Here is a 21702-nt window from a genome sequence, read left to right on the forward strand (position 1 = left end):
CAGTGGAGGCAGGACAGAGTGGTACAGTATATTCTGGATGGAGGAAGGCTCAGTGGAGGCAGGACAGTGGTACAGTATGTTCTGGATAGGGCAAGACTCAGTGGAGGCAGGACAGAGTGGTACAGTACGTTCTGGATAGAGGAAGACTCATAGGAGGCGGGACAGAGTGGTGCAGTATGTTCTGGATGGAGGAAGACAGTGGAGGCAGGACAGAGTGGTACAGTATGTTCTGGATGTAGGAAGGCTCAGTGGAGGCAGGACAGAGTGGTACAGTATGTTCTGGATGGAGGAAGACTCAGTGGAGGCAGGACAGAGTAGTACAGTAAGTTCTGGATAGAGGAAGACTCATTGGAGGCGGGACAGAGTGGTACAGTATGTTCTGGATGGACGACGAAATTGGAGGCAGGACAGAGTGGTACAGTATGTTCTGGATGGAGGAAGACAGTGGAGGCAGGACAGAATGTTACAGTATGTTCTGGATGGAGGAAGACAGTGGAGGCAGGACAGAGGGGTACAGTATGTTCTGAATGGAGGAAGGCTCAGTGGAGGCAGGACAAAGTTGTACAGTATGTTCTGGATGGAGGATGGCTCAGTGGAGGCATGACAGAGTGGTACAGTATGTTCTGGATGGAGGAATGCTCAGTGGAGGCAGGACAGAGGGATACAGTATGTTCTGGATGGAGGAAGACAGTGGAGGCATGACAGAGTTGTAGAGTATGTTCTGGATGGAGGAAGACAGTGGAGGAAGAACAGAGGGGTACAGTATGTTCTGGATGGAGGAAGACAGTGGAGGAAGGACAGAGGGGTACATTATGTTCTGGATGGAGGAAGACCGTGGAGGAAGGACAGAGGGGTACAGTATGTTCTGAATGGAGGAAGACAGTGGAGGCAGGACAGAGTGGTAAAGTATGTTCTGGATGGTGGAAGACAGTGGAGGCAGGACAGAGTGGTCAATATGTTCTGGAGTGAGGAAGACATTGGAGGCAGGACAGAGTGGTACAGTATGTTCTGGATGGAGGATGACAGTGGAGGCAGGACAGGGTGGTCAGTATTTTCTGGAGTGAGGAAGACATTGGAGGCAGGACAGAGTGGTACAGTATGTTCTGGATGGAGGAAGACAGTGGAGGCAGGACAGGGTGGTCAGTATTTTCTGGAGTGAGGAAGACATTGGAGGCAGGACAGAGTGTTCAGAATGTTCTAGATTGAGGAAGACAGTGGAGGCAGGACAGAGTGGTACAGGATGTTCTGGATGGACGACGACAGTGGAGGCAGGACAGAGTGGTACAGTATGTTCTGGATGGACGATGACAGTGGAGGCAGGACAGAGTGGTACAGTATATTCTGGATGGAGGAAGGCTCAGTGGAGGCAGGACAGAGTGGTACAATATGTTCTGGATTGAGGAAGACTCAGTGGAGGCAGGACAGAGTGGTACAGTAAGTTCTGGATAGAGGAAGACTCATTGGAGGCGGGACAGTGTGGTACAGTATGTTCTGGATGGAGGAAGACAGTGGAAGCAGGACAGAGTGGTACAGTATGTTCTGGATGGAGGAAGACAGTGGAGGCAGTACAGAGTTGTACAGTATGTTCTGGATGGAGGAAGACAGTGGAGGCGGGACAGAGTGGTACAGTATGTTCTGGATGGAGGAAGACAGTGGAGGCAGGACAGAGTGGTACAGTATGTTCTGGATGGACGACGACAGTGGAGGCAGGACAGAGTGGTAGAGTATGTTCTGGATGGAGGAAGACAGTGGAGGCAGGACAGAGTGGTACAGTATGTTCTGGATGTAGGAAGACAGTGGAGGCAGGACAGAGTGGTACAGTATGTTCTGGATGGAGGAAGGCTCAGTGGAGGCAGGACAGAGTGGTACAGTAAGTTCTGGATAGAGGAAGACTCATTGGAGGCGGGACAGAGTGGTACAGTATGTTCTGGATGGAGGACGACCAGTGGAGGCAGGACAGAGTTGTACAGTATGTTCTGGATGGAGGAAGACTCAGTGGAGACAGGACAGAGTGGTACAGTATGTTCTGGATGGAGGAAGACAGTGGAGGCAGGACAGAGTGGTACAGTATGTTCTGGATGGAGGAAGACAGTGGAGGCAGGACAGAGTGGTACAGTATGTTCTGGATGGAGGAAGACAGTGGAGGCGGGACAGAGTGGTACAGTATGTTCTGGATGGAGGAAGATAGTGGAGGCAGGACAGAGTGGTACAGTATGTTCTGGATGGAGGAAGACAGTGGAGGAAGGACAGAGGGGTACAGTATGTTCTGGATGGAGGAAGACAGTGGAGGCATGACAGAGTGGGACAGTATATTCTGGATGGAGGATGGTTCAGTGGAGGCATGACAGAGTGGTACTGTATGTTCTGGATGGAGGAATGCTCAGTGGAGGCAGGACAGAGGGATACAGTATGTTCTGGATGGAGGAAGACTCAGTGGAGGCAGGACAGAGTGGTACAGTAAGTTCTCGATAGAGGAAGACTCATTGGAGGCTGGACAGAGGGGTACAGTATGTTCTGGATGGAGGAAGACAGTGGAGGAAGGACAGAGTGTTACAGTATGTTCTGGATGAAGGAAGACAGGGGAGGCAGGACAGAGTGGTACAGTATGTTCTGGATGGAGGACGGCTCAGTGGAGGCATGACAGAGTGGTACAGTATGTTCTTGATGGAGGAAGGCTCACTGGAGGCAGGACAGAGGGATACAGTATGTTCTGGATGGAGGAAGACAGTGGAGGAAGGACAGAGTGGTACAGTATGTTCTGGATGGAGGAAGACAGTGGAGGAGGGACAGAGGGGTACAGTATGTTCTGAATGGAGGAAGACTCAGTGGAGGCAGGACAGAGTGGTACAGTATGTTCTGGATGGAGGAAGGCAGTGGAGGAAGGACAGAGGGGTACAGTATGTTCTGGATGGAGGAAGACTGTGGAGGCAGGACAGAGTGGTACAGTATGTTCTGGATGGAGGAAGGCTCAGTGGAGGCAGGACAGAGTGGTACAGTATGTTCTGGATGGAGGAACTCTCAGTGGAGGCAGGACAGTGGGGTACAGTATGTTCTGGATGGAGGAAGGCTCAGTGGAGGAAGGACAGAGGGGTACAGTATGTTCTGGATGGAGGAAGGCTCAGTGGAGGCAGGACAGTGGTACAGTATGTTCTGGATAGGGCAAGACTCAGTGGAGGCAGGACAGAGTGGTACAGTATGTTCTGGATGGAGGAAGGCTCAGTGGAGGCAGGACAGAGTGGTACAGTAAGTTCTGGATAGAGGAAGACTCATTGCAGGCGGGACAGAGTGGTACAGTATGTTCTGGATGGACGACGACAGTGGAGGCAGGACAGAGTGGTACAGTATGTTCTGGATGGAGGTACTCTCAGTGGAGGCAGGACAGAGGGGTACAGTATGTTCTGGATGGAGGAAGGCTCAGTGGAGGAAGGACAGAGGGGTACAGTATGTTCTGGATGGAGGAAGGCTCAGTGGAGGCAGGACAGTGGTACAGTATGTTCTGGATAGGGCAAGACTCAGTGGAGGCAGGACAGAGTGGTACAGTATGTTCTGGATGGAGGAAGGCTCAGTGGAGGCAGGACAGAGTGGTACAGTAAGTTCTGGATAGAGGAAGACTCATTGGAGGCGGGACAGAGTGGTACAGTATGTTCTGGATGGACGACGACAGTGGAGGCAGGACAGAGTGGTACAGTATGTTCTGGATGGAGGAAGGCTCAGTGGAGGCAGGAAAGAGTGGTACAGTATGTTCTGGATAGGGGAAGACTCAGTGGAGGCAGGACAGAGTGGTACAGTAAGTTCTCGATAGAGGAAGACTCATTGGAGTCGGGACAGAATGGTACATTATGTTCTGGATGGAGGAAGACAGTGAAGGGAGGACAGAGTGGTACAGTATGTTCTGGATGGACGACGACAGTGGAGGCAGGACAGAGTGGTACAGTATGTCCTGGATGGAGGAAGACAGTGGAGGCAGGACAGAGTGGTACAGTATGTTCTGGATGTAAGAAGACAGTGGAGGCAGGACAGAGTGGTACAGTATGTTCTGGATGGAGGAAGACAGTGGAGGCAGGACAGAGTGGTACAGTATGTTCTGGATGTAGGAAGACAGTGGAGGCAGGACAGAGTGGTACAGTATGTTCTGGATGGAGGAAGGCTCAGTGGAGGCAGGACAGAGTGGTACAGTAAGTTCTGGATAGAGGAAGACTCATTGGAGGCGGGACAGAGTGGTACAGTATGTTCTGGATGGACGACGACATTGGTGGCAAGACAGAGTGGTACAGTATGTTCTGGAAGGAGGAAGACAGTGGAGGCAGGACAGAGTGGTACAGTATGTTCTGGGTGTAGGAAGACAGTGGAGGCAGGACAGAGGGGTACAGTATGTTCTGGATGGAGGAAGTCTCAGTGGAGGCAGGACACAGTTGTACAGTATGTTCTGGATGGAGGAAGGCTCAGTGGAGACGGGACAGAGTGGTACAGTATGTTCTGGATGGACGACGACATTGGAGGCAGGACAGAGTGGTACAGTATGTTCTGGATGGAGGAAGACAGTGGAGGCAGGACAGAGTGGTACAGTATGTTCTGGATGGAGGAAGACAGTTGAGGCGGCACAGAGTGGTACAGTATGTTCTGGATGGAGGAAGATAGTGGAGGAAGGACAGTGGGGTACAGTATGTTCTGGATGGAGGAAGACAGTGGAGGAAGGAAAGAGGGGTACAGTATGTTCTGGATGGAGGAAGACAGTGGAGGCACGACAGAGTGGGACAGTATGTTCTGGATGGAGGATGGCTCAGTGGAGGCATGACAGAGTGATACGGTATGTTCTGGATGGAGGAATGCTCAGTGGAGGCAGGACAGAGGGATACAGTATGTTCTGGATGGAGGAAGACTCAGTGGAGGCAGGACAGAGTGGTACAGTAAGTTCTCGATAGAGGAAGACTCATTGGAGGCTGGACAGAGGGGTACAGTATGTTCTGGATGGAGGAAGACAGTGGAGGAAGGACAGAGTGTTACAGTATGTTCTGGATGAAGGAAGACAGGGGAGGCAGGACAGAGTGGTACAGTATGTTCTGGATGGAGGACGGCTCAGTGGAGGCATGACAGAGTGGTACAGTATGTTCTTGATGGAGGAAGGCTCACTGGAGGCAGGACAGAGGGATACAGTATGTTCTGGATGGAGGAAGACAGTGGAGGAAGGACAGAGTGGTACAGTATGTTCTGGATGGAGGAAGACAGTGGAGGAGGGACAGAGGGGTACAGTATGTTCTGAATGGAGGAAGACTCAGTGGAGGCAGGACAGAGTGGTACAGTATGTTCTGGATGGAGGAAGGCAGTGGAGGAAGGACAGAGGGGTACAGTATGTTCTGGATGGAGGAAGACTGTGGAGGCAGGACAGAGTGGTACAGTATGTTCTGGATGGAGGAAGGCTCAGTGGAGGCAGGACAGAGTGGTACAGTATGTTCTGGATGGAGGAACTCTCAGTGGAGGCAGGACAGTGGGGTACAGTATGTTCTGGATGGAGGAAGGCTCAGTGGAGGAAGGACAGAGGGGTACAGTATGTTCTGGATGGAGGAAGGCTCAGTGGAGGCAGGACAGTGGTACAGTATGTTCTGGATAGGGCAAGACTCAGTGGAGGCAGGACAGAGTGGTACAGTATGTTCTGGATGGAGGAAGGCTCAGTGGAGGCAGGACAGAGTGGTACAGTAAGTTCTGGATAGAGGAAGACTCATTGCAGGCGGGACAGAGTGGTACAGTATGTTCTGGATGGACGACGACAGTGGAGGCAGGACAGAGTGGTACAGTATGTTCTGGATGGAGGTACTCTCAGTGGAGGCAGGACAGAGGGGTACAGTATGTTCTGGATGGAGGAAGGCTCAGTGGAGGAAGGACAGAGGGGTACAGTATGTTCTGGATGGAGGAAGTCTCAGTGGAGGCAGGACAGTGGTACAGTATGTTCTGGATAGGGCAAGACTCAGTGGAGGCAGGACAGAGTGGTACAGTATGTTCTGGATGGAGGAAGGCTCAGTGGAGGCAGGACAGAGTGGTACAGTAAGTTCTGGATAGAGGAAGACTCATTGGAGGCGGGACAGAGTGGTACAGTATGTTCTGGATGGACGACGACAGTGGAGGCAGGACAGAGTGGTACAGTATGTTCTGGATGGAGGAAGGCTCAGTGGAGGCAGGAAAGAGTGGTACAGTATGTTCTGGATAGGGGAAGACTCAGTGGAGGCAGGACAGAGTGGTACAGTAAGTTCTCGATAGAGGAAGACTCATTGGAGTCGGGACAGAATGGTACATTATGTTCTGGATGGAGGAAGACAGTGAAGGGAGGACAGAGTGGTACAGTATGTTCTGGATGGACGACGACAGTGGAGGCAGGACAGAGTGGTACAGTATGTCCTGGATGGAGGAAGACAGTGGAGGCAGGACAGAGTGGTACAGTATGTTCTGGATGTAAGAAGACAGTGGAGGCAGGACAGAGTGGTACAGTATATTCTGGATGGAGGAAGGCTCAGTGGAGGCAGGACAGTGGTACAGTATGTTCTGGATAGGGCAAGACTCAGTGGAGGCAGGACAGAGTGGTACAGTACGTTCTGGATAGAGGAAGACTCATTGGAGGCGGGACAGAGTTGTGCAGTATGTTCTGGATGGAGGAAGACAGTGGAGGCAGGACAGAGTGGTACAGTATGTTCTGGATGTACGAAGACAGTGGAGGCAGGACAGAGTGGTACAGTATGTTCTGGATGGAGGAAGGCTCAGTGGAGGCGGGACAGAGTGGTGCAGTATGTTCTGGATGGACGACGACAGTGGAGGCAGGACAGAGTGGTACAGTATGTTCTGGATGGAGGTACTCTCAGTGGAGGCAGGACAGAGGGGTACAGTATGTTCTGGATGGAGGAAGGCTCAGTGGAGGAAGGACAGAGGGGTACAGTATGTTCTGGATGGAGGAAGGCTCAGTGGAGGCAGGACAGTGGTACAGTATGTTCTGGATAGGGCAAGACTCAGTGGAGGCAGGACAGAGTGGTACAGTATGTTCTGGATGGAGGAAGGCTCAGTGGAGGCAGGAAAGAGTGGTACAGTATGTTCTGGATAGGGGAAGACTCAGTGGAGGCAGGACAGAGTGGTACAGTAAGTTCTCGATAGAGGAAGACTCATTGGAGTCGGGACAGAATGGTACATTATGTTCTGGATGGAGGAAGACAGTGAAGGGAGGACAGAGTGGTACAGTATGTTCTGGATGGACGACGACAGTGGAGGCAGGACAGAGTGGTACAGTATGTCCTGGATGGAGGAAGACAGTGGAGGCAGGACAGAGTGGTACAGTATGTTCTGGATGTAAGAAGACAGTGGAGGCAGGACAGAGTGGTACAGTATATTCTGGATGGAGGAAGGCTCAGTGGAGGCAGGACAGTGGTACAGTATGTTCTGGATAGGGCAAGACTCAGTGGAGGCAGGACAGAGTGGTACAGTACGTTCTGGATAGAGGAAGACTCATTGGAGGCGGGACAGAGTGGTGCAGTATGTTCTGGATGGAGGAAGACAGTGGAGGCAGGACAGAGTGGTACAGTATGTTCTGGATGTACGAAGACAGTGGAGGCAGGACAGAGTGGTACAGTATGTTCTGGATGGAGGAAGGCTCAGTGGAGGCAGGACAGAGTGGTACAGTATGTTCTGGATGGAGGAAGACTCAGTGGAGGCAGGACAGAGTGGTACAGTAAGTTCTGGATAGAGGAAGACTCATTGGAGGCGGGACAGAGTGGTACAGTATGTTCTGGATGGACGACGACATTGGAGGCAGGACAGAGTGGTACAGTATGTTCTGGATGGAGGAAGACAGTGGAGGCAGGACAGAATGTTACAGTATGTTCTGGATGGAGGAAGACAGTGGAGGCAGGACAGAGGGGTACAGTATGTTCTGAATGGAGGAAGGCTCAGTGGAGGCAGGACAAAGTTGTACAGTATGTTCTGGATGGAGGATGGCTCAGTGGAGGCATGACAGAGTGGTACAGTATGTTCTGGATGGAGGAATGCTCAGTGGAGGCAGGACAGAGGGATACAGTATGTTCTGGATGGAGGAAGACAGTGGAGGCATGACAGAGTGGTAGAGTATGTTCTGGATGGAGGAAGACAGTGGAGGCAGGACAGAGTTGTAGTGTATGTTCTGGATGGAGGAAGACAGTGGAGGCAGAACAGAGTGGTACAGTATGTTCTGGATGGAGGAAGACAGTGGAGGCAGGACAGAGTGGTACAGTATGTTCTGGATGGAGGAAGGCTCAGTGGAGGCAGGACAGAGTGGTGCAGTATGTTCTGGATGGAGGAAGACAGTGGAGGCAGGACAGAGTGGTACAGTATGTTCTGGATGTACGAAGACAGTGGAGGCAGGACAGAGTGGTACAGTATGTTCTGGATGGAGGAAGGCTCAGTGGAGGCAGGACAGAGTGGTACAGTATGTTCTGGATGGAGGAAGACTCAGTGGAGGCAGGACAGAGTGGTACAGTAAGTTCTGGATAGAGGAAGACTCATTGGAGGCGGGACAGAGTGGTACAGTATGTTCTGGATGGACGACGACATTGGAGGCAGGACAGAGTGGTACAGTATGTTCTGGATGGAGGAAGACAGTGGAGGCAGGACAGAATGTTACAGTATGTTCTGGATGGAGGAAGACAGTGGAGGCAGGACAGAGGGGTACAGTATGTTCTGAATGGAGGAAGGCTCAGTGGAGGCAGGACAAAGTTGTACAGTATGTTCTGGATGGAGGATGGCTCAGTGGAGGCATGACAGAGTGGTACAGTATGTTCTGGATGGAGGAATGCTCAGTGGAGGCAGGACAGAGGGATACAGTATGTTCTGGATGGAGGAAGACAGTGGAGGCATGACAGAGTGGTAGAGTATGTTCTGGATGGAGGAAGACAGTGGAGGCAGGACAGAGTTGTAGTGTATGTTCTGGATGGAGGAAGACAGTGGAGGCAGAACAGAGTGGTACAGTATGTTCTGGATGGAGGAAGACAGTGGAGGCAGGACAGAGTGGTACAGTATGTTCTGGATGGAGGAAGGCTCAGTGGAGGCAGGACAGAGTGGTACAGTATGTTCTGGATGGAGGAAGGCTCAGTGGAGGCAGGACAGTGGTACAGTATGTTCTGGATAGGGCAAGACTCAGTGGAGGCAGGACAGAGTGGTACAGTATGTTCTGGATGGAGGAAGGCTCAGTGGAGGCAGGACAGAGTGGTACAGTAAGTTCTGGATAGAGGAAGACTCATTGGAGGCGGGACAGAGTGGTACAGTATGTTCTGGATGGACGACGACAGTGGAGGCAGGACAGAGTGGTACAGTATGTTCTGGATGGAGGAAGGCTCAGTGGAGGCAGGAAAGAGTGGTACAGTATGTTCTGGATAGGGGAAGACTCAGTGGAGGCAGGACAGAGTGGTACAGTAAGTTCTCGATAGAGGAAGACTCATTGGAGTCGGGACAGAATGGTACATTATGTTCTGGATGGAGGAAGACAGTGAAGGGAGGACAGAGTGGTACAGTATGTTCTGGATGGACGACGACAGTGGAGGCAGGACAGAGTGGTACAGTATGTCCTGGATGGAGGAAGACAGTGGAGGCAGGACAGAGTGGTACAGTATGTTCTGGATGTAAGAAGACAGTGGAGGCAGGACAGAGTGGTACAGTATATTCTGGATGGAGGAAGGCTCAGTGGAGGCAGGACAGTGGTACAGTATGTTCTGGATAGGGCAAGACTCAGTGGAGGAAGGACAGAGTGGTACAGTACGTTCTGGATAGAGGAAGACTCATTGGAGGCGGGACAGAGTGGTGCAGTATGTTCTGGATGGAGGAAGACAGTGGAGGCAGGACAGAGTGGTACAGTATGTTCTGGATGTACGAAGACAGTGGAGGCAGGACAGAGTGGTACAGTATGTTCTGGATGGAGGAAGGCTCAGTGGAGGCGGGACAGAGTGGTGCAGTATGTTCTGGATGGACGACGACAGTGGAGGCAGGACAGAGTGGTACAGTATGTTCTAGATGGAGGTACTCTCAGTGGAGGCAGGACAGAGGGGTACAGTATGTTCTGGATGGAGGAAGGCTCAGTGGAGGAAGGACAGAGGGGTACAGTATGTTCTGGATGGAGGAAGGCTCAGTGGAGGCAGGACAGTGGTACAGTATGTTCTGGATAGGGCAAGACTCAGTGGAGGCAGGACAGAGTGGTACAGTATGTTCTGGATGGACGACGACATTGGAGGCAGGACAGAGTGGTACAGTATGTTCTGGATGGAGGAAGACAGTGGAGGCAGGACAGAATGTTACAGTATGTTCTGGATGGAGGAAGACAGTGGAGGCAGGACAGAGGGGTACAGTATGTTCTGAATGGAGGAAGGCTCAGTGGAGGCAGGACAAAGTTGTACAGTATGTTCTGGATGGAGGATGGCTCAGTGGAGGCATGACAGAGTGGTACAGTATGTTCTGGATGGAGGAATGCTCAGTGGAGGCAGGACAGAGGGATACAGTATGTTCTGGATGGAGGAAGACAGTGGAGGCATGACAGAGTGGTAGAGTATGTTCTGGATGGAGGAAGACAGTGGAGGCAGGACAGAGTTGTAGTGTATGTTCTGGATGGAGGAAGACAGTGGAGGCAGAACAGAGTGGTACAGTATGTTCTGGATGGAGGAAGACAGTGGAGGCAGGACAGAGTGGTACAGTATGTTCTGGATGGAGGAAGGCTCAGTGGAGGCAGGACAGAGTGGTACAGTATGTTCTGGATGGAGGAAGACAGTGGAGGCAGGACAGAGGGGTACAGTAAGTTCTAGACGGAGGAAGGCTCAGTGGAGGCAGGACAGAGGGGTACAGTATGTTCTGGATGGAGGAAGACAGTGGAGGCAGGACAGAGGGGTACAGTATGTTCTGGATGGAGGAATACAGTGGAGGCAGGACAGAGGGGTACAGTATGTTCTAGATGGAGGAAGAGAGTGGAGGAAGAACAGAGGGGTACAGTATGTTCTGGATGGAGGAAGACAGTGGAGGAAGGACAGAGGGGTACATTATGTTCTGGATGGAGGAAGACCGTGGAGGAAGGACAGAGGGGTACAGTATGTTCTGAATGGAGGAAGACAGTGGAGGCAGGACAGAGTGGTACAGTATGTTCTGGATGGTGGAAGACAGTGGAGGCAGGACAGAGTGGTCAGTATGTTCTGGAGTGAGGAAGACATTGGAGGCAGGACAGAGTGGTACAGTATGTTCTGGATGGAGGATGACAGTGGAGGCAGGACAGGGTGGTCAGTATGTTCTGGAGTGAGGAAGACATTGGAGGCAGGACAGAGTGGTACAGTATGTTCTGGATGGAGGAAGACAGTGGAGGCAGGACAGGGTGGTCAGTATTTTCTGGAGTGAGCAAGATATTTGAGGCAGGACAGAGTGTTCAGAATGTTCTAGATTGAGGAAGACAGTGGAGGCAGGACAGAGTGGTACAGTATGTTCTGGATGGACGACGACAGTGGAGGCAGGACAGAGTGGTACAGTATGTTCTGGATGGACGACGACAGTGGAGGCAGGACAGAGTGGTACAGTATGTTCTGGATGGAGGAAGGCTCAGTGGAGGCAGGACAGAGTGGTACAGTATGTTATGGATGGAGGAAGACTCAGTGGAGGCAGGACAGAGTGGTACAGTAAGTTCTGGATAGAGGAAGACTCATTGGAGGCGGACAGAGTGGTACAGTATGTTCTGGATGGACGACGACAGTGGAGGCAGGACAGAGTGATACAGTATGTTCTGGATGGAGGAAGACAGTGGAGGCAGGACAGAGTGGTACAGTATGTTCTGGATGTAGGAAGACAGTGTAGGCAGGACAGAGGGGTACAGTATGTTCTGAATGGAGGAAGGCTCAGTGGAGGCAGGACAAAGTTGTACAGTATGTTCTGGATGGAGGATGGCTCAGTGGAGGCATGACAGAGTGGTACAGTATGTTCTGGATGGAGGAATGCTCAGTGGAGGCAGGACAGAGGGATACAGTATGTTCTGGATGGAGGAAGACAGTGGAGGCATGACAGAGTGGTAGAGTATGTTCTGGATGGAGGAAGACAGTGGAGGCAGGACAGAGTTGTAGTGTATGTTCTGGATGGAGGAAGACCGTGGAGGCAGAACAGAGTGGTACAGTATGTTCTGGATGGAGGAAGACAGTGGAGGCAGGACAGAGTGGTACAGTATGTTCTGGATGGAGGAAGGCTCAGTGGAGGCAGGACAGAGTGGTACAGTATGTTCTGGATGGAGGAAGACAGTGGAGGCAGGACAGAGGGGTACAGTAAGTTCTAGATGGAGGAAGGCTCAGTGGAGGCAGGACAGAGGGGTACAGTATGTTCTGGATGGAGGAAGACAGTGGAGGCAGGACAGAGGGGTACAGTATGTTCTGGATGGAGGAATACAGTGGAGGAAGGACAGAGGGGTACAGTATGTTCTAGATGGAGGAAGAGAGTGGAGGAAGAACAGAGGGGTACAGTATGTTCTGGATGGAGGAAGACAGTGGAGGAAGGACAGAGGGGTACATTATGTTCTGGATGGAGGAAGACCGTGGAGGAAGGACAGAGGGGTACAGTATGTTCTGAATGGAGGAAGACAGTGGAGGCAGGACAGAGTGGTACAGTATGTTCTGGATGGTGGAAGACAGTGGAGGCAGGACAGAGTGGTCAATATGTTCTGGAGTGAGGAAGACATTGGAGGCAGGACAGAGTGGTACAGTATGTTCTGGATGGAGGATGACAGTGGAGGCAGGACAGGGTGGTCAGTATGTTCTGGAGTGAGGAAGACATTGGAGGCAGGACAGAGTGGTACAGTATGTTCTGGATGGAGGAAGACAGTGGAGGCAGGACAGGGTGGTCAGTATTTTCTGGAGTGAGCAAGATATTTGAGGCAGGACAGAGTGTTCAGAATGTTCTAGATTGAGGAAGACAGTGGAGGCAGGACAGAGTGGTACAGTATGTTCTGGATGGACGACGACAGTGGAGGCAGGACAGAGTGGTACAGTATGTTCTGGATGGACGAAGACAGTGGAGGCAGGACAGAGTGGTACAGTATGTTCTGGATGGAGGAAGGCTCAGTGGAGGCAGGACAGAGTGGTACAGTATGTTATGGATGGAGGAAGACTCAGTGGAGGCAGGACAGAGTGGTACAGTAAGTTATGGATAGAGGAAGACTCATTGGAGGCGGACAGAGTGGTACAGTATGTTCTGGATGGACGACGACAGTGGAGGCAGGACAGAGTGATACAGTATGTTCTGGATGGAGGAAGACAGTGGAGGCAGGACAGAGTGGTACAGTATGTTCTGGATGTAGGAAGACAGTGGAGGCAGGACAGAGGGGTACAGTATGTTCTGAATGGAGGAAGGCTCAGTGGAGGCAGGACAAAGTTGTACAGTATGTTCTGGATGGAGGATGGCTCAGTGGAGGCATGACAGAGTGGTACAGTATGTTCTGGATGGAGGAATGCTCAGTGGAGGCAGGACAGAGTGATACAGTATGATCTGGATGGAGGATGACTGTGGAGGCTATACAGAGTGGTAGAGTATGTTCTGGATGGAGGAAGACAGTGGAGGCAGGACAGAGTTGTAGAGTATGTTCTGGATGGAGGAAGACAGTGGAGGCAGGACAGAGGGGTACAGTATGTTCTGGGTGTAGGAAGACAGTGGAGGCAGGACAGAGGGGTACAGTATGTTCTGGATGGAGGAAGGCTCAGTGGAGGCAGGACACAGTTGTACAGTATGTTCTGGATGGAGGAAGGCTCAGTGGAGACGGGACAGAGTGGTACAGTATGTTCTGGATGGACGACGACATTGGAGGCAGGACAGAGTGGTACAGTATGTTCTGGATGGAGGAAGACAGTGGAGGCAGGACAGAGTGGTACAGTATGTTCTGGATGGAGGAAGACAGTTGAGGCGGCACAGAGTGGTACAGTATGTTCTGGATGGAGGAAGATAGTGGAGGAAGGACAGTGGGGTACAGTATGTTCTGGATGGAGGAAGACAGTGGAGGAAGGAAAGAGGGGTACAGTATGTTCTGGATGGAGGAAGACAGTGGAGGCACAACAGAGTGGGACAGTATGTTCTGGATGGAGGATGGCTCAGTGGAGGCATGACAGAGTGGTACAGTATGTTCTGGATGGAGGAATGCTCAGTGGAGGCAGGACAGAGGGATACAGTATGTTCTGGATGGAGGAAGACTCAGTGGAGGCAGGACAGAGTGGTACAGTAAGTTCTCGATAGGGGAAGACTCATTGGAGGCTGGACAGAGGGGTACAGTATGTTCTGGATGGAGGAAGACAGTGGAGGAAGGACAGAGTGGTACAGTATGTTCTGGATGAAGGAAGACAGGGGAGGCAGGACAAAGTGGTACAGTATGTTCTGGATGGAGGACGGCTCAGTGGAGGCATGACAGAGTGGTACAGTATGTTCTTGATGGAGGAAGGCTCAGTGGAGGCAGGACAGAGGGATACAGTATGTTCTGGATGGAGGAAGACAGTGGAGGAAGGACAGAGTGGTACAGTATGTTCTGGATGGAGGAAGACAATGGAGGAAGGACAGAGGGGTACAGTATGTTCTGGATGGAGGAAGACTGTGGAGGCAGGACAGAGTGGTACAGTATGTTCTGGATGGAGGAAGGCTCAGTGGAGGCAGGACAGAGTGGTACAGTATGTTCTGGATGGAGGAACTCTCAGTGGAGGCAGGACAGAGGGGTACAGTATGTTCTGGATGGAGGAAGGCTCAATGGAGGAAGGACAGAGGGGTACAGTATGTTCTGGATAGAGGAAGGCTCAGTGGAGGCAGGACAGTGGTACAGTATGTTCTGGATAGGGCAAGACTCAGTGGAGGCAGGACAGAGTGGTACAGTATGTTCTGGATGGAGGAAGGCTCAGTGGAGGCAGGACAGAGTGGTACAGTAAGTTCTGGATAGAGGAAGACTCATTGGAGGCGGGACAGAGTGGTACAGTATGTTCTGGATGGACGACGACAGTGGAGGCAGGACAGAGTGGTACAGTATGTTCTGGATGGAGGAAGACAGTGGAGGCAGGACAGAGTGGTACAGTATGTTCTGGATGTAGGAAGACAGTGGAGGCAGGACAGAGGGGTACAGTATTTGCTGGATGGAGGAAGGCTCAGTGGAGACAGGACAGAGTGGTTCAGTAAGTTCTGGATGGAGGAAGGCTCAGTGGAGGCAGGACAGAGTGGTACAGTATGTTCTGGATAGGGGAAGACTCAGTGGAGGCAGGACAGAGTAGTACAGTAAGTTCTGGATGGAGGAAGGCTCAGTGGAGGCAGGACAGAGTGGTACAATATGTTCTGGATGGAGGAAGACAGTGGAGGCAGGACAGAGTGGTACAGTAAGTTCTCGATAGAGGAAGACTCATTGGAGTCGGGACAGAGTGGTACATTATGTTCTGGATAGAGGAAGACAGTGGAGGGAGGACAGAGTGGTACAGTATGTTCTGGATGGACGACGACAGTGGAGGCAGGACAGAGTGGTACAGTATGTCCTGGATGGAGGAAGACAGTGGAGGCAGGACAGAGTGGTACACTATGTTCTGGATGTAAGAAGACAGTGGAGGCAGGACAGAGTGGTACAGTATATTCTGGATGGAGGAAGGCTCAGTGGAGGCAGGACAGAGTGGTACAGTATGTTCTGGATGGAGGAAGACTCAGTGGAGGCAGGACAGAGTGGTACAGTAAGTTCTGGATGGACGATCACATTGGAGGCAGGACAGAATGGTACAGTATGTTCTGGATGGAGGAAGACAGTGGAGGCAGGACAGAGTGGTACAGTATGTTCTGGATGGAGGAAGACAGTGGAGGCAGTACAGAGTGGTACAGTATGTTCTGGATGGAGGAAGACAGTGGAGGCGGGACAGAGTGGTACAGTATGTTCTGGATGGAGGAAGACAGTGGAGGCAGGACAGAGTGGTACAGTATGTTCTGGATGGACGACGACAGTGGAAGCAGGACAGAGTGGTAGAGTATGTTCTGGATGGAGGAAGACAGTGGAGGCAGGACAGAGTGGTACAGTATGTTCTGGATGGAGGAAGACAGTTGAGGCGGCACAGAGTGGTACAGTATGTTCTGGATGGAGGAAGATAGTGGAGGAAGGACAGTGGGGTACAGTATGTTCTGGATGGAGGAAGACAGTGGAGGAAGGAAAGAGGGGTACAGTATGTTCTGGATGGAGGAAGACAGTGGAGGCAGGACAGAGGGGTACAGTATGTTCTGGATGGAGGAATACAGTGGAGGCAGGACAGAGGGGTACAGTATGTTCTAGATGTAGGAAGAGAGTGGAGGAAGAACAGAGGGGTACAGTATGTTCTGGATGGAGGAAGACAGTGGAGGAAGGACAGAGGGGTACATTATGTTCTGGATGGAGGAAGACCGTGGAGGAAGGACAGAGGGGTACAGTATGTTCTGAATGGAGGAAGACAGTGGAGGCAGGACAGAGTGGTACAGTATGTTCTGGATGGTGGATGACAGTGGAGGCAGGACAGAGTGGTCAATATGTTCTGGAGTGAGGAAGACATTGGAGGCAGGACAGAGTGGTACAGTATGTTCTGGATGGAGGATGACAGTGGAGGCAGGACAGGGTGGTCAGTATGTTCTGGAGTGAGGAAGACATTGGAGGCAGGACAGAGTGGTACAGTATGTTCTGGATGGAGGAAGACAGTGGAGGCAGGACAGGGTGGTCAGTATTTTCTGGAGTGAGCAAGATATTTGAGGCAGGACAGAGTGTTCAGAATGTTCTAGATTGAGGAAGACAGTGGAGGCAGGACAGAGTGGTACAGTATGTTCTGGATGGACGACGACAGTGGAGGCAGGACAGAGTGGTACAGTATGTTCTGGATGGACGACGACAGTGGAGGCAGGACAGAGTGGTACAGTATGTTCTGGATGGAGGAAGGCTCAGTGGAGGCAGGACAGAGTGGTACAGTATGTTATGGATGGAGGAAGACTCAGTGGAGGCAGGACAGAGTGGTACAGTAAGTTATGGATAGAGGAAGACTCATTGGAGGCGGACAGAGTGGTACAGTATGTTCTGGATGGACGACGACAGTGGAGGCAGGACAGAGTGATACAGTATGTTCTGGATGGAGGAAGACAGTGGAGGCAGGACAGAGTGGTACAGTATGTTCTGGATGTAGGAAGACAGTGGAGGCAGGACAGAGGGGTACAGTATGTTCTGAATGGAGGAAGGCTCAGTGGAGGCAGGACAAAGTTGTACAGTATGTTCTGGATGGAGGATGGCTCAGTGGAGGCATGACAGAGTGGTACAGTATGTTCTGGATGGAGGAATGCTCAGTGGAGGCAGGACAGAGTGATACAGTATGATCTGGATGGAGGATGACTGTGGAGGCTATACAGAGTGGTAGAGTATGTTCTGGATGGAGGAAGACAGTGGAGGCAGGACAGAGTTGTAGAGTATGTTCTGGATGGAGGAAGACAGTGGAGGCAGGACAGAGGGGTACAGTATGTTCTGGGTGTAGGAAGACAGTGGAGGCAGGACAGAGGGGTACAGTATGTTCTGGATGGAGGAAGGCTCAGTGGAGACGGGACAGAGTGGTACAGTATGTTCTGGATGGACGACGACATTGGAGGCAGGACAGAGTGGTACAGTATGTTCTGGATGGAGGAAGACAGTGGAGGCAGGACAGAGTGGTACAGTATGTTCTGGATGGAGGAAGACAGTTGAGGCGGCACAGAGTGGTACAGTATGTTCTGGATGGAGGAAGATAGTGGAGGAAGGACAGTGGGGTACAGTATGTTCTGGATGGAGGAAGACAGTGGAGGAAGGAAAGAGTACAGTATTTCTGATGGAGGAAGACAGTGGAGGCACGACAGAGTGGGACAGTATGTTCTGGATGGAGGATGGCTCAGTGGAGGCATGACAGAGTGGTACAGTATGTTCTGGATGGAGGAATGCTCAGTGGAGGCAGGACAGAGGGATACAGTATGTTCTGGATGGAGGAAGACTCAGTGGAGGCAGGACAGAGTGGTACAGTAAGTTCTCGATAGGGGAAGACTCATTGGAGGCTGGACAGAGGGGTACAGTATGTTCTGGATGGAGGAAGACAGTGGAGGAAGGACAGAGTGGTACAGTATGTTCTGGATGAAGGAAGACAGGGGAGGCAGGACAAAGTGGTACAGTATGTTCTGGATGGAGGACGGCTCAGTGGAGGCATGACAGAGTGGTACAGTATGTTCTTGATGGAGGAAGGCTCAGTGGAGGCAGGACAGAGGGATACAGTATGTTCTGGATGGAGGAAGACAGTGGAGGAAGGACAGAGTGGTACAGTATGTTCTGGATGGAGGAAGACAATGGAGGAAGGACAGAGGGGTACAGTATGTTCTGGATGGAGGAAGACTGTGGAGGCAGGACAGAGTGGTACAGTATGTTCTGGATGGAGGAAGGCTCAGTGGAGGCAGGACAGAGTGGTACAGTATGTTCTGGATGGAGGAACTCTCAGTGGAGGCAGGACAGTGGTACAGTATGTTCTGGATAGGGCAAGACTCAGTGGAGGCAGGACAGAGTGGTACAGTATGTTCTGGATGGAGGAAGGCTCAGTGGAGGCAGGACAGAGTGGTACAGTAAGTTCTGGATAGAGGAAGACTCATTGGAGGCGGGACAGAGTGGTACAGTATGTTCTGGATGGACGACGACAGTGGAGGCAGGACAGAGTGGTACAGTATGTTCTGGATGGAGGAAGACAGTGGAGGCAGGACAGAGTGGTACAGTATGTTCTGGATGTAGGAAGACAGTGGAGGCAGGACAGAGGGGTACAGTATTTGCTGGATGGAGGAAGGCTCAGTGGAGACAGGACAGAGTGGTTCAGTAAGTTCTGCATGGAGGAAGGCTCAGTGGAGGCAGGACAGAGTGGTACAGTATGTTCTGGATAGGGGAAGACTCAGTGGAGGCAGGACAGAGTAGTACAGTAAGTTCTGGATGGAGGAAGGCTCAGTGGAGGCAGGACAGAGTGGTACAGTATGTTCTGGATGGAGGAAGACAGTGGAGGCAGGACAGAGTGGTACAGTAAGTTCTCGATAGAGGAAGACTCATTGAGTCGGGACAGAGTGGTACATTATGTTCTGGATAGAGGAAGACAGTGGAGGGAGGACAGAGTGGTACAGTATGTTCTGGATGGACGACGACAGTGGAGGCAGGACAGAGTGGTACAGTATGTCCTGGATGGAGGAAGACAGTGGAGGCAGGACAGAGTGGTACACTATGTTCTGGATGTAAGAAGACAGTGGAGGCAGGACAGAGTGGTACAGTATATTCTGGATGGAGGAAGGCTCAGTGGAGGCAGGACAGAGTGGTACAGTATGTTCTGGATGGAGGAAGACTCAGTGGAGGCAGGACAGAGTGGTACAGTAAGTTCTGGATGGACGATCACATTGGAGGCAGGACAGAGTGGTACAGTATGTTCTGGATGGAGGAAGACAGTGGAGGCAGGACAGAGTGGTACAGTATGTTCTGGATGGAGGAAGACAGTGGAGGCAGTACAGAGTGGTACAGTATGTTCTGGATGGAGGAAGACAGTGGAGGCGGGACAGAGTGGTACAGTATGTTCTGGATGGAGTAAGACAGTGGAGGCAGGACAGAGTGGTACAGTATGTTCTGGATGGACGACGACAGTGGAGGCAGGACAGAGTGGTAGAGTATGTTCTGGATGGAGGAAGACAGTTGAGGCGGCACAGAGTGGTACAGTATGTTCTGGATGGAGGAAGATAGTGGAGGAAGGACAGTAGGGTACAGTATGTTCTGGATGGAGGAAGACAGTGGAGGAAGGAAAGAGGGGTACAGTATGTTCTGGATGGAGGAAGACAGTGGAGGCACGACAGAGTGGGACAGTATGTTCTGGATGGAGGATGGCTCAGTGGAGGCATGACAGAGTGGTACAGTATGTTCTGGATGGAGGAATGCTCAGTGGAGGCAGGACAGAGGGATACAGTATGTTCTGGATGGAGGAAGACTCAGTGGAGGTTGGACAGAGTGGTACAGTAAGTTCTCGATAGGGGAAGACTCATTGGAGGCTGGACAGAGGGGTACAGTATGTTCTGGATGGAGGAAGACAGTGGAGGAAGGACAGAGTGGTACAGTATGTTCTGGATGAAGGAAGACAGGGGAGGCAGGACAGAGTGGTACAGTATGTTCTGGATGGAGGACGGCTCAGTGGAGGCATGACAGAGTGGTACAGTATGTTCTTGATGGAGGAAGGCTCAGTGGAGGCAGGACAGAGGGATACAGTATGTTCTGGATGGAGGAAGACAGTGGAGGAAGGACAGAGTGGTACAGTATGTTCTGGATGGAGGAAGACAGTGGAGGAAGGACAGAGGGGTACAGTATGTTCTGGATGGAGGAAGACTGTGGAGGCAGGACAGAGTGGTACAGTATGTTCTGGATGGAGGAAGGCTCAGTGGAGGCAGGACAGTGGTACAGTATGTTCTGGATAGGGCAAGACTCAGTGGAGGCAGGACAGAGTGGTACAGTATGTTCTGGATGGAGGAAGGCTCAGTGGAGGCAGGACAGAGTGGTACAGTAAGTTCTGGATAGAGGAAGACTCATTGGAGGCGGGACAGAGTGGTACAGTATGTTCTGGATGGACGACGACAGTGGAGGCAGGACAGAGTGGTACAGTATGTTCTGGATGGAGGAAGACAGTGGAGGCAGGACAGAGTGGTACAGTATGTTCTGGATGTAGGAAGACAGTGGAGGCAGGACAGAGGGGTACAGTATTTGCTGGATGGAGGAAGGCTCAGTGGAGACAGGACAGAGTGGTTCAGTAAGTTCTGGATGGAGGAAAGCTCAGTGGAGGCAGGACAGAGTGGTACAGTATGTTCTGGATAGGGGAAGACTCAGTGGAGGCAGGACAGAGTAGTACAGTAAGTTCTGGATGGAGGAAGGCTCAGTGGAGGCAGGACAGAGTGGTACAGTATGTTCTGGATGGAGGAAGACAGTGGAGGCAGGACAGAGTGGTACAGTAAGATCTCGATAGAGGAAGACTCATTGAGTCGGGACAGAGTGGTACATTATGTTCTGGATAGAGGAAGACAGTGGAGGGAGGACAGAGTGGTACAGTATGTTCTGGATGGACGACGACAGTGGAGGCAGGACAGAGTGGTACAGTATGTCCTGGATGGAGGAAGACAGTGGAGGCAGGACAGAGTGGTACACTATGTTCTGGATGTAAGAAGACAGTGGAGGCAGGACAGAGTGGTACAGTATATTCTGGATGGAGGAAGGCTCAGTGGAGGCAGGACAGAGTGGTACAGTATGTTCTGGATGGAGGAAGACTCAGTGGAGGCAGGACAGAGTGGTACAGTAAGTTCTGGATGGACGATCACATTGGAGGCAGGACAGAGTGGTACAGTATGTTCTGGATGGAGGAAGACAGTGGAGGCAGGACAGAGTGGTACAGTATGTTCTGGATGGAGGAAGACAGTGGAGGCAGTACAGAGTGGTACAGTATGTTCTGGATGGAGGAAGACAGTGGAGGCGGGACAGAGTGGTACAGTATGTTCTGGATGGAGGAAGACAGTGGAGGCAGGACAGAGTGGTACAGTATGTTCTGATGGACGAAGCACAGTGGAGGCAGGACAGAGTGGTACAGTATGTTCTGGATGGAGGAAGACAGTTGAGGCGGCACAGAGTGGTACAGTATGTTCTGGATGGAGGAAGATAGTGGAGGAAGG

Source organism: Salmo salar, chromosome ssa05 (assembly GCF_905237065.1).
Source record: "Salmo salar chromosome ssa05, Ssal_v3.1, whole genome shotgun sequence".
Taxonomy (NCBI): domain Eukaryota; kingdom Metazoa; phylum Chordata; class Actinopteri; order Salmoniformes; family Salmonidae; genus Salmo; species Salmo salar.